Source organism: Theropithecus gelada, chromosome 12, assembly GCF_003255815.1.
Source record: "Theropithecus gelada isolate Dixy chromosome 12, Tgel_1.0, whole genome shotgun sequence".
Lineage (NCBI taxonomy): Eukaryota > Metazoa > Chordata > Mammalia > Primates > Cercopithecidae > Theropithecus > Theropithecus gelada.
In genome coordinates, this window is record NC_037680.1 from 37,543,776 (window position 1) to 37,557,653 (window position 13,878).

At 38.1% G+C, this 13,878-nt stretch overlaps 1 long non-coding RNA gene across 1 annotated transcript in view; it reads right to left on the reverse strand.

Annotated features, from left to right (window-relative positions):
- The window catches only part of LOC112636222, a 32,174-nt gene extending 19,010 nt beyond the window's left edge, over positions 1–13,164 (reverse strand). The window contains exons 1-3 of the long non-coding RNA XR_003122146.1: positions 13,106–13,164; positions 9,511–9,726; positions 7,036–7,097 (exon numbers count right to left, since the gene is read on the reverse strand). This is a non-coding gene — a long non-coding RNA (uncharacterized LOC112636222). The remainder of the gene's footprint in view (positions 1–7,035; positions 7,098–9,510; positions 9,727–13,105) is intronic.
- Positions 13,165–13,878: the final 714 nt, after the last annotated feature.

Sequence of the window (13,878 nt, forward strand, 5' to 3'; positions counted from 1 at the left end):
ACTTCATCCTCAGAGCTCCTCATGGATGAATTCACACACTTTAAAGTGCACCAAGCACTAGAATATTCAGAATGATTATGCCACGTTTACTTACTGCATAGCTGTAGCTTTCATCTTATTGTAGTGCTCTTTTTTCTGAAGTATCAATCCCATAATAGGACTGAAGGAAGTTCTCAAACATGTTATCCCCCTGTCTTGCCTATACAGGGTTATGTCTGTCTCAAAGTCACTCACACATCTCCAGAGAATCTGCACTTGATTATGCAACCCTTTGACATTTAACCCATCTCCCATGGTTGAATGTCCCTTTGGAATCTAGAAGGCCTGGATATCCTGGCACTTGCCCATGTGTCCTTTGTTGTTTAGAGCTTATTAGGAAAAACTTGTTTTGAATAATAAAGCATAATGGATATTGTTAATATCCTTTGGAAGGAGTGTACAAATAATGACTTCTCGCTTTAAAATAATTCAAGAAATAGTTGTTTTTAAAATAAGAAAATATTGGTCGGGCGTGGTGGCTCACACCTGTAATTCCAGCACTTTGGGAGGCCGAGGCAGGTAGATCACCTGAGGTCAGGAGTTCAAGACCAGCCTGACCAAGAGATGGAGAAACCCTGTCTCTGCTAAAAATAAAAAATTAGCCGGGCATGGTGGCATATGCCTGTACTCCCAGCTACTAGGGAGGGTGAGGCAGGAGAATCGCTTGAACCTGGGAGGCGGAGGTTGCGGTGAGCCAAGATCACGCCATTGCACTCCAGCCTGGGCAACAAGAGTGAAACTCTGTCTCAAAAAAAAAAATAAATAAATAAAATAAGAAAATATTAAAGACTGCCCAATTCAGCTTTCTTTTTGTGTGGACAAAACAAACAATAAACAAAAAATACCCCACTGTATCTAAAGAGAATAAATGAGTCCATCACACCTACTCAAATAGTTGGAACTCAACTCAAGCTCTCCTGTCTTTTTCAATCTATTGTTTTTTCCATGACCAACCCCTACCTCAAATAAAATATAGTTTTTCACTGACTTTGTACTTTGTTTCAGAGGATGCCTGAGTCCTACCCAAAGTCTTTTTACACAAAAGAATGAACCACAGAGAGAGGAGGGGGCCTGACATTACCTGACACTGGAGTGGGGTTTATTATTTAAAGGTTGTCGGTCAGGTGAGGTGGCTCACGCCTGTAATCCCAGCACTTTGGGAAGCCAAGGCAGGCGGATCACCTGAGGTCAGGAGTTCGAGACTAGCCTGGCCAACGTGGTGAAACCCTATCTCTACTAAAAATACAAAAATTAGCTGGGTTTGGTGGTGCATGCTTGTAGTCCCAGCTACTCGGGAGACCAAGGCAGGAGAATCGCTTGAACCTGGGAGGTAGAGGCTGCAGTGAGCTGAGATCACGCCACTGCACTCCAGCCTGGGGAACAAAGCCAGACTCCATCTTAATCAATCAATCAATCAATCAATTAATGTTGTCAATTTATCACCACTCTAACAAGGGCCCCAGTCCATTTCTGCTTGGAGAAGAGGCACCTTAACTCACTGGGTGTTGAGCATCTCTCTGGCCTGCTCCAATGAGGGAAGAGCAAGTCATGGAACATATTTTTGTAGACACAAACTAACATGAGAGAAGATAAAAAATGATTTGTGCCTCTAGAGTATGGAGTTAAACTTACCATAACTGCCAAACTACAGTGCTAAGTTTTTTAACTGTGAATTCTAGGTTAGAGTTTGTCTGGGGGAAAAAAAAATAGCTAACCAGCATGAACTGGAAGTGAGCTTATGTATTTTCTAAAACTATCGATCTGGAACTACAACATTCTCTAAACCAACCAAATACTTCATTTGGCCTTCACTGTCTGGAGATGGCTGTGCAGCTCAGAAGGAGGTCTCGGCCTTATATTATCTTCCCCTGAGAGTGTTGGTGAATCAACTCTGAAAACAGCACTCATTAGACAAATAGTTTCTCCATTTGCAGCTGTTAAATAGCTCTACCCGCCAGTGATAAAGGGGCATCCTGTGTGGGTGTATTCAGACCACTTCAAGCAACTGGCTTAAAAGGAAGGCTAGCTCACTGGGGATCCAAAGTATCAGTAAGGGTGATAAAGCTTGCTTGAAAAAGCTCTCTCTGACTGGGGCTGGGGAAGCAATGCAAGCAGCAGGCTTCCTCCAGAAAGGCAGCTTTCTGACTCCTCACCCTCTCACACACACTTCAATATGCAAAGACCCACTGTTTTGTTGCGTTTTTCCTGAGGTTTTACTATTGACATTGCAAAAGCCTTTTCTTTCAGCATCTGCAAGACCCTATTTCATGAGATCTATTTCTAAGTTAAAGCCTTTCATACATTTCAAAGCAGACTTTGCCTTTAAAGTTCGCAACTCTTTTTTTCCAAAATAAACTAAATACCAATGGGTAACGTGGCTCCATAGTCAAGGTTTAGGAAAAATATACGCACTAATGCCGGCATGGGAACCACTGTAACTGACATTCCACTTGCAGACATGCTAGGGTACGCTCTATCGGCCAGGGATGGAGGGTTTCTGTGGGCCAGACCCAGTCTGCCAACCTTAGGAAAGGAACCCGGCTCCATTTCCTAGTGAAGTGGCAACAATGACTGCCAGTTCCTCCTCAAATATAATGTAAGGACATTTCCAAGTCGCTTCAGTCATTTCTTCCTCCTCCACCCTACCATGTGCTTACAAAAGTATGCTGTAGGAGAAACTCAATTTCTTTTTCCAGGCAAGGTTCCATTAAACATGTCCCCAATAACCTCATTACATCAGACAATGAGCCTTCCTTCTTGTATGGTTTCTTCAGCAGAATATTTTTCAGTTAGAATAGACAGATTTAGCCAATAAAAATACAGGATGCCCAGTTAATTTTTTTGAATTTCAGGTAGATAACCATTTTTTTTACTCTAAGAATGCCCCATGCAATATTTGGCAACCCTATTTTTAACATCACATTGACGATCTAGATATGGAGTTGAATCTTAGCAGATTCTCTCCTAGTTTGGGGCTGGGGAAGTGGTTAGGTGTGGAGTTAATATTTACTCTTTTTCCGTCCGGAATTTTCTTTCTTCCGTTCTCCTTCCGCAGGGAACGTCTCGGGGCTTCTTGAACATCTCTCAGCATTTACTGTACGCCCCCCTCCCCTCGCTTTTGCTGATAAAATGGTTGGTGTTGTGTTTAAAGTGTTTATAAAGTCTCCTCCGTGATAACGCGAGCATTTAAGAGACAGAATTCGTGGCACACCGCTTCCTCCCCTTCAGGGTGCCCCGGCGTCTCTCTAGCCGCCGCCTCCAGGCGGGTGAGGAGGTGACACCTAAGAATTCCTCCCTCTCACCCCTGACCCTGCCGGAAAGGGAAACTGAGATGCCGGCCTTGGGCCCCTGGGAAGCGAGGGGAAGAGGAAAGGAGAAAGCCAGGAGGGCTTTTAGGTCCCTCCCAGTGCCACACGGCGGAGCGTTGAGGGGCCGAGCGAGGCAGGCCCTTCCCTGAGGCCTGGACTGGAGGCCTCCTCCAGGCGCCGGCGATGGCCTGGGCCGCCTGCCGCCACGCTGGGGCCGCGCGCCTGGGCCCCAGGGCCCCTTTGCCGGCGGGAGGCCGGGGGGACCGACTGCTCTCGGCGCCCGGGGTGGGGGGAGGCCGGGAAACCTCGGCTTCCGGGCGAGAGGCACCCAGGCCCTTATCAGCCCCCCGGCCGTGGCCGCGCCGGGCCTCGCTTCAGCCGGGCGATTCTTCCCCTCATTTGTTGCATTGTTTGCATTAATATGAATATCTTGTTCTGTTTGTTTTGTCTCCTGAGAGCCAATAAAGCTGTGAGTTTTTTCTTTACACCAAATGCAGCTCTACGGGCGATCAATCAATGGGTAGTCTTCGGATAATCTGTGAGAGTGAGAAATCTAATAAAGCTAGCGACTAAAAAAGGAAAACAAAATCTATTTTTCTCTTAGGTTAACTACGTCAGGATTAATGTGTTCCACTTCTGCTGCCTGAGGTGGGTTTAACTCTTGTTCTTCCCCCCTCCCCCCCAACAAATTGATTTAAATGTCAAGATGGGAGGGGAAGAGGGCTGAGGAAAGAAAGAGGAAAGAAAAGGGATGTTTAGGAGTCTCTTAAATTTTCTGATGGTTGGCCGATTCTTTCAAGAAGAGGGAAGACGGTACTTTCTAACGCCCCAGAAAATCAGAGAAATGGAGAATTCCAACAAAATGTAGTTTGGCAAAGAGACCCTCCCTCAGTTTTCCGAACAGACAGGAAATGTAAATTAATAATGACGTTAAATAAGTGATGATAATAAAACAAGTTATTATTAGTGCCCCCTGCCCCATCACTCGTTTGCTTTTGCTAGATGCTAAACTTAACTCCTCAAATGCATTTTTTGGAGGGCCCCTCAACCATCCTGAGCAATGCAGGAAATAAGAGAAAGATCATCTGCCTGGGCTGCAGTTCTCCTCACAGCACATTGCAACCAAAATCATTTATAAACAGATCAAAATAACAATCTGAATTATCTAACATTAGCAGCTGAACTGAAGAGCCCAAGATTATGTGATGAATTGTTAAATTGCAGTAGCATTGTTTTGGATTGCTAATTAAAAAAAATAAGCAAACCCCATGACTCTAGATATGACAACTGAAAATACCCACAAATTATTTAATAAATGAAGCGTCTAACAACTTTAACACTTCCTGGTCGCCCTGTTAATAAATGTAATTTGAGGTAGATTTTTAAAATCTTCAATCTAAACAGTGAATTCATTACGCGCCATTCAGATCTCTGGATGCCTATGGACTTCTTGGAATTAGGTGTTAAATAGACAAAAGTGAACCAAACTGCCTTTAAAAGCACAGCATGACCATGTAATTCTTTTTCCAGTTTGTGGTAAAAAATGATGAAACTTCTTTCCAAGTAGCTATCACCCAGATTTAGTGTGAAAAGTAGTGTAATTGTAATTCACGCCATCAGGGTCTATCGCTGATAGACGATCAGCTGTTCTGTAGAGGGGAGAGGCTTTCTTTTCAAATAGGAAAGCTGCCAAGTGCTCTGCGATACCTCCAGCAAGCTTATCGGATTGAGTTCAGAGCCAAAACAGCAGCTGCACACATATGCAAATTGGCAATTAATAGTATAACATTCTGTAAAAAAAAAAAAAAAAAAAAAATGTTTAAAAAAATTTTTAAAGAAAATAGAAAGAAGCTACCTGAACATTAACCTTAACTGTAACTGGGACTTCTAAGATGAATGACTAAGGATTAATTACCCTCTGGAGAGGACTTGCTCTTTAATACCTTCTCTCCTGCAGATCAAGTCTTTGTTGTCTTGCTGAGTTTTGTCTGTTTCATGGAACACAACAATACACTCTACAGGAAGAACTTTAAAGTAACTAAAAAGCCCTTATATTTTGATTCCAGAAAATGGAGAAATTCAGTCCTTTGCATGGATCATTCCTTCTGTAAACAGAGATCACAAAGCAAGAGCTTTAGCATCCTCGTGAAAAAGACATTTTGTTCTGGGTGTCATCATCTCCTTCCACTACAGCTTGCAGTTGGAACAAGCTTCACATCCTGGGGGTGCTGCCTATCTCTGTCTTGATTTCTGTCTGTCTCTTCCTCCCATTGACAGGAATGTCGTTTGTATCCTCCACGCAGCAGTTTGCAGAAATCCAGCAAGGTTTATGGTTTATGTTGCCCAGCATGTATAAACACAACACTCTCAAATGTTTTTTAAAAATCTATGAATTTGTTAGATTTCTTAACATCCTGGTCCTCCTACCCCAATTCACACACACAAAGTACTCTGTTGCCCTGATATAGTCCTACGATAGTTCTGGCTAGGATTAGGTTGATGGTCTAAGCCCCAAGAAAGGCCTGGCATTTTCATAGCAGGCTTTTCCCAATGTTTTGAGTCTTCCTCTCTCACTCCCGTTTTCTTTTTCCCTCGGAGGAGGTGATGTTAGGGATGGGGGGTGATTAGCAAATGTTTCAGGTAATCTGTGAATTCTTGATAGTCATATTTCCATGGTGGAAGATCTCCCTATTTCTCTGATATGACAGGTTACAGAAACCTTGGTGTTGGGGGTTTTACAGATATTTCCAAGTTCTAGGAGTTTGAGCTTTGGGTCAAGATGTTGATTCCTTTTAATGTGTGAGGGTGAAGGAGATTTTACTTTGCTTTATTCTTTTGGATGTTATGAGATGAGATTGTATCTAGTCTTGGCTGTAACCTATACCATAAATGCAGAGTTGCAACCATTATTTCTGTCTCTTTCTCCTTTTATCACCTCCACTTCTAGAGATATTACTTTCAGTTTTATTGCAAATCAACTGTGTCTTTAGTTTAAACCATTATTTTTCATATACCCTAGGCACATTTCCCTTATAATGAGAGAAATTTTAGATTATTAATGGTCTACCTAAAAGGATACTGTACACTTTTCATTGCCAATATGGGCTTTGAAGCTTAAATATCAACATTTTTATAGGAAATTTACCCATATCAAATTTTAATATATTTGCTTATATTTCTTGGAAAAAAGATTTTAAATAACCATCAATTAAGCACCCAATTCCATTTGGGGTGCAGAAAATTTTGAGCCCCTTGATAAGAAGGAAAAAGAAACTTTCCTCTAAATAACCAATACTGGATCAGAAAAATTGAACTTTTCTAAATATTTATTATTAACAAAACTTTTTTTGTCTGATTCCACTAGAAGCATCCTATGTTATGAACACCATAAAGTTATGAGGGAAAAAAATCGCAAATCTAAATTTTATTTAGAAGTAAGATACTGTTTTTCTTGACTTGCAATCCAATTCAAATGCATTGTTAGATTTTCTGTTTTATTATGATTAAATAACAATGGTTTAAAATGATAGCAAGTCAACTGAAAAGTTGCTTTGGAATAAAACAAAAGTGGGAATGCCAACTTTCTTTTCTTCTCTATAACTTCATTAACATGGTTGTATAGACATTTGCATGTAAAATGTAGCTAACAAAAATTACACAGAAGTAAATTTAGTCCTCTAGTGCCTACCTCTATGGTGAAATCAGACCATTTGGCATAGTTTGAAGTCTTCCAAGAAGCCTGGTTTCCACCTGGAAAATAAATTACTAAATTTGAATGTGTTACTTATACTATGGTGAGTTGTCTATCTGTTACATTTTATTTTAGTGCATATACTAGAAATTGTATTTAGGGTGTTCTAAAATTGTCATCTGTCAAGGTAGAGAATTATAATAATATAATTATACTCAGAAAGCATTCTGATTTTAGATTATTTTGGCACTGTTACAAATATGATGAATTTTTTAAAAATTCAGAATGTTTATTACAAATTCATATGTTTAATTGTCAAATTTTGAGATTAATTTAGATAAGCTATAACCTAAGTTTATTTTCTTTGCATTTATTGGTACATAGTTAATGCTTGTACACAGGCTTCAGTGTAACACATATATACTATTGCAATATTTAGCTGTACTTATTTGCTTTATCTTTAAATGGTACTTTGTCCCAAAATTTTCGAAGAGTTTGATAAATTATCAAACATTTATCAAATCACTGTTGCACTCTCTATTCATCAGTACATTCTGTTTTAAATCATAAACAGTTTGATTCTGAGTTATAAGAAATATTTTGAGTAATCAAAGATTCTATGTTGTATGACATAAAGTATCATAATGAGATTATTGATGAGATGTCATAATCAGTGAAGACCATACTCAGTGAATTTACCCAGATAAAACTATGTGTTATAATGCTGCAAGCGTACACAGAGGTAGGAGATAAAGGTGTGCTACCATGGCTCAGTAAAAACTCCTTACCACAGCTAGTGACAAGAACAATGTTTTGTTAAAATGTGTAGGTTTTTCTTCATCTCAAAGAGTAGTGCATTAATCTCCTAAAGAAAGTAATTTTTCTCTCTGAAATGTACAGTAAGTTGAGTTAAATAACTAGAGCAAGTATGGTTGTGGAAATTTATTTTCTCAAGCTCAGCAACTTCTAAATTTACTACAATATCCCCAAATACGAATAATTACTATACCACCCTTGCAATGATTACAATTTTGATGTTTGTCATTTTTTACATCCTAAAGCTCTTTGTGAATCCAGGTGATTATATAATGGATACCATCTTCTGTGGGAGTGAAAAGAAGAAAAACTTGATTCATACTCAAAGGTGCTATATTTGAGGAATGTGATGTTAAAATATTTTCTCTTAGCACAAGGCATTTGTTTTAAAGAATTTATCTGGAGGACTCAGGACATTTTCTATATAATAAACTGAATGATGAACATTATTTAAGATGATAAATGGGAATAAATTTTAGAAAGTCATATCTCTAGAAAAATTTACTTGACCATTGGATTAATAGTCTAAGAAGTGATGGTGATAGAATAATCATAGCGTCTTGGTGAAGCCCTTTCTCTGTGCTAGACACTTCACATACTTTCCCTCATTCAATCGTTAATAATCACCTAATGAACCCAACATGATTTTGTTTTGCTGATGAGAAAAATGAGGCTAAGTTAAGTCACATAGCTTGTAATGGATGAGGCTTTATAGCTGTGGGACTCTAGAGTCCATCTGATCATGTGATGTGGTTCCATTCTGGTTTCTGAAGGACAGAGACATGGAGGAGGATTGAAAACTGTCTCTTTCCTCTCTTAAAATTCAGTTTTTCTTTTACTAAATCCAAGAGTAAGTGAAGTGGTCCAAGAATTTAGCAATGTAGTCAAGGTCCATTTGATTAGGAAGTCTTTATATGACTAGAAACAGGATTGCTTTGGCACATACATAAAGACTGGGAGATCTACACATCCATCCTCAAATTTAGCAATTTGAAGCAGTTAGCTACACGGACAGTTTTGTATGCATTGCTAAATGCAGACACAAAAACTGCATTTGCAAAAAGAGGAAACCCAGTTAAACTAGGTTGCAAATTTGGCCCTAATTTAGCGTAGCATTTGTGATACATATAGGTTAGAGTGACATTTATATAATGGTGTGAAATATGAGAAAGTTCCAATGCTAGACACAAAGACTTTTAAAAATTGCTTTTGCCTACTTTGGTTAGTTTAAGAAACAGGAGGAAGAATTTGGTTTTTCAAGTGATGGGAAGCCTTTAAGGATGTTGGAACACTGTTCAGTCCCCTGGGGTTCTGCCTGCTGTACAATTTTAAATGTCTTTTAGCTAAAAAATTGGCCAACAAGGGAAACATAGAGATGAAATCTCTTATTTCTTATCTAGAAAGTGAGAAACTATAGGTGGCTAACATAATCCAATTTTGAAAGTCGAAAAAATGGTCAGCTTTTGGGGTCAGAAAGTCATAATCCTCCTTGTTAATATGTCTATCTAACTGGAGTAACCACCTACCTATTAGAATTTATCTTGGAAATTTTGTCCTTATGCTCAGTTGTAGACATGTTTCAGCTTAAGAAATACAGCCAAAAAATGAGACTAGATAAATATACCATGTTTCATGTAAATGCTGCTATCATGGTACCTGAAACTATTTCCATTTCTTCATTGAAGACCACTGGAGGGCAGTGTTTTCTCCTTTGGGAACAGCACCTGGTTTCACATAGATGTGTTAAAAAGGCATCTGGGTTAGGGGAAATGAGTTGTACTTCTTATTCAGGCTGTGCTTGGAATTTACCCCCTCCTGTTTACATGTCATTCAGATTGTTCCTTATCATAGTGCCTGTCAAATTAGTTGTACCTGAAATCAGATTCCAAAAGATCATGTACAATACATATTTTCTGTTTTAGAGCTTTGTATTCATTAACTATTTGAGGCATTATGTCAAGTTCATTTTGCTAATATAAATAGCAATAAAAAAGGATATATGAGCAAGAGTAGGCAGTTTTAACCAGATGCTTTGCACTTAAAATTTCAATAGTTCATTGATTTTATTTTCAGTATAATTTTATTACATATAATATGTATACATATATTTGTCACCAAATTAGCAAATTCACATTTCCTGGAAAGAACAAATGAAGACCTTTCCTAGAAGCTTATTTGTCATATCTTATGATATGCCTTGTTCCCTAAGGGTGGTATGTGGAAAAATGTTTAGTTACTTCTATTTTAAAAAATGATCTATTGCTGAGTATTGAATTATAAAATTATACTAATTTGTGTTCCCATTAGTTAAAAAATTAAACTGGATTACATAATAATTTGGTGTGTCAGGGGGTTCATTTAATCTTTATTTAAGGGCATATAATGCAAATTGAATTCTTTTAATTATAATAGTCATATTTCATTGTTAAAAATGAAAATATATATTTTAGCTCTGTGACTTTGTCTAGCAAAATATTGCTATTTTTGCAAAATCAATGTATAATTTTAGTCTAATGATTTACTTGATTTAGTTTTTCAACAAAGTGCCCAGAAGCTTACCTGGAACTTGGCTAAAATAAGGCAGAGCAACCAATCACTTGAGGAAAAACATAAATAACAATATCTGTATCATAAGTGCTTTTTAAAAGTATTTCATTTTTATAACATTATTTCCAATTACAAAAGTAATACATGTTCATTGTGTACAGCCGCGTGGCTAACTTTTTGTATTTTTAGTAGAGACAGGGTTTCACTGTGTTAGCAAGGATGATCTCAATCTCCTGACCTCGTGATCTGCCTGTCTCGGCCTCCCAAAGTGCTGGGATTACAGGCGTGAGCCACTGTGCCTGGCCTCTTATACATATTTTTATGCACTAGTATGTATTAAAAATAATTAGCATATATGACATTACTCATTTATAAATGACACTTCCCTTAAAATATATCACATTTTCCCATGTCAATTAAATACTTACTATAGTATTCCATAGTATAAATGCACCATAGTTTGTCTAACAAGTTCTCTAACACTATGTATTTGGTAATTGCTAATTTTCCTTTTTTTGAGATGGAGTCTCACTCTATCTCCCAGGATGGAGTGCAGTGGTGCAATCTCATCTCACTGCAGCTTCCACCTCCTGAATTCAAGCAATTCTGCCTCGGCCTCCTGAGTAGCTGGGACTACAGGCATGTGTCACCATGCCCAGCTAATTTTTGTTTATTTTAGTAGAGATGGGGTTTCACTATGTTGGCCAGGGTGGTCTCGAACTCTTGACCTCAAATGATCCACCCGCCTAGGCCTCCCAAACTGCTGGGATTGCAGGCATGAGCCACCATGCCCAGCCAATAATTGTTAATTTTTCTATATCATAAACAATGCTATGTGAACATCTCTGTAGACAAATATTTGCACACATTTATAATTACTTCCTCCAGATAAATTTCTAAAAGGGGAATTTTAGGGTCAAAAAGGATTTTTTTATAAATTTTGATACGTAGGCTAAAATGCCTTCCAAAATAGAAGTACATGAGAATGTCTGTTTATCCTTATCTTCACCAACACTAAATGTTATCAGGTTTTTAATGATATCTAATTTGATGTTTGAAAAAATTATTGTTCTTTTACTTTTAGTGATTTTGCTTACTTGAAAAATTTTAAATTTCATATATTATTTGCCATTTATAATATTGCTTTATAGTATACTTATTCCTATATGACATCCATTTTTTCTGTTGGGGTGTTTGTATTTTTTTATTTTTTATAAAGAAAGTCATTTATGTAAAGTTACCATAGTAATACTATGTCATACATTTTACAAGGATCTTTCTAAGCTAAACTGTATCATATTTTGTTACTGACTTTTTCACTTTTAAATTGTCAATATCTCAAGTGTTTTCATTAACATTTCTACCTTTACTTGTAGAAAATCTTCCTCATGGCCGGGCGCGGTGGCTCACGCCTGTAATCCCAGCACTTTGGGAGGCTGAGGTGGGTGGATCATGAGGTCAGGAGTTCAAGACCAGCCTGGCCAGCATGGTGAAACCCTGTCTCTACTAAAACATACAAAAATTAGCCAGACGTGGTGGCACATGCCTATAGTCTCAGCTACTTAGGAAGCTGAGGCAGGAGAATCACTTGAAATCAGGAGGCGGAGGCTACAGTGAGCTGAGATTGCACCACTGCACTCCAGCCTAGGCGACAGAGTGAGCCTCCATCTCTGAAGAAAAAAAGGAAAATCTTCCTCACAAAAGGTTAGATAAATATTCACTTTTATTATTTTTTATTTACTTCTTTATTTTTTTATTCAGACAGGATCTCGCTCTGTTGCCCAGGCTGGAGTGCAGTAGGACGATCATGGCTTACTGGAGCCTCGACCTCTTGGGCTCAAGTGATCCTCCAGCCTCAGCCTTCAGAGGAGCTGGGACTACAGGCATGCATGACCACCTGCTAAAATATTCACTTTTGTTTTCTCCTATATATTTGATGATTTTTTGTTTTTATTTTATGCATTTAATGCTTTAATATGTCTGCAATTTATTTTGGTTTATCATGTGAGGAGAGGATTGGATCTTTTTTTTTTAACTCTTAAGCAATTGTCCCTGAAAGTTTATTGAATAATATATTTTTTTCCTACTGATTTTAAGATTTTTGAATTTAGCTGAAAGCTTTTATCTTCTAGGGTCCTCTCTTGAGATTAATTTCCACTCCACTGATTTCTCTATTCTTCTACCTTTATCACAATATTTAAATAATACAGTCTTATATCTGGTATTGCAAGTTCTTCTGCAGTTTTCCTTTCCAAAATTTTCTTTGTCATTCTTGACTATTTATTCGTTCGTATTATTCTGAATTACATTATTAAGTTAAAAAAAGATTCACTTAAGAACATATCTATTGCTGTGAAAAAATACTCAAGATACATTAAGTGAAGAAAGCAAATTGTACAACAATATATATATTAGCCTGCTTGAAATTTTAAAAGTCAGAAAAAGCCTAGAAGTGTATGTGCAAGCCCGTGTGTATGTGAGGTTGTTCCTTATTGATACATATAAACATTCTGGAAGATTGGCCAAAAAAAGTATTAACAATGGTTAGCTTTGGTTAGTGGGAACGGATATTGTGGAGAAGAGGAAATTTTGCTCTTTATTATAAAGAATATTCTTAGGTAGTTTGGATTTTCTACCATGAACAAGCATTAGTCATAAAATTTTGGTAAATGTCTTTGAAAAAGATTATTTAAAAGCTACTTACACACAAAAGGACAAATACTGCATAATTCCACTCATCTGAGGTACCTAGAGTAGTCAGATTCATAGAGACATCAAGTAGAATGGTGGTTGCCAGGAGCTGAGGGAAGGGGACAATGGGGGTTGTTGTTAAAGGTGTACAGAGGAGTCTCAGTTTTGTAAGATGGAAACAGTCTGGAGATGGATGGTGGTGATAGTTGCACAACAATGTGAATGTACCTAATGCTACTGAACTGTACACTTAAAAATGGTTAAAACGATAAGTTTTATTTACCACAATTTTTTTTTCTTTTTTTTTTTTTTGAGATGGAGTCTTGCTCTATCACCCAGGCTGGAGTGCAGTGGCGTGATCTTGGCTCACTGCAACCTCTGCCTCCTGGGTTCAAGCGATTCTCCTGCCTCAGCCTCCAGAGTAGCTGGGTTTACATGCACGTGCCACCATGCCTGGCTAATTTTTTTATTTTTAGTAGAAACGGGGTTTCACCATGTTGGTCAAGCTGGTCTCGAACCCCTGACCTTGTGATCTGCCCGCCTCGACCTCCCAAAGTGCTGGGATTACAAGAGTGAGCCATCTCACCTCGCCCTACCACAATTTTTTTTAAAGCTCTTTACAATGATTTACCTCTGGGGAGTTGGATTGAGGAGTTAGGATGTAGGCCAAGGACAATATTTTTCACTTAACACCTTCTGTATGGCCTGAATTTTTCGGGAGAAGCCCATGTTATTTTCATAATAAAAAAATTTTAGGACTCTCTCTAGACCTATTCTGATTCAGGG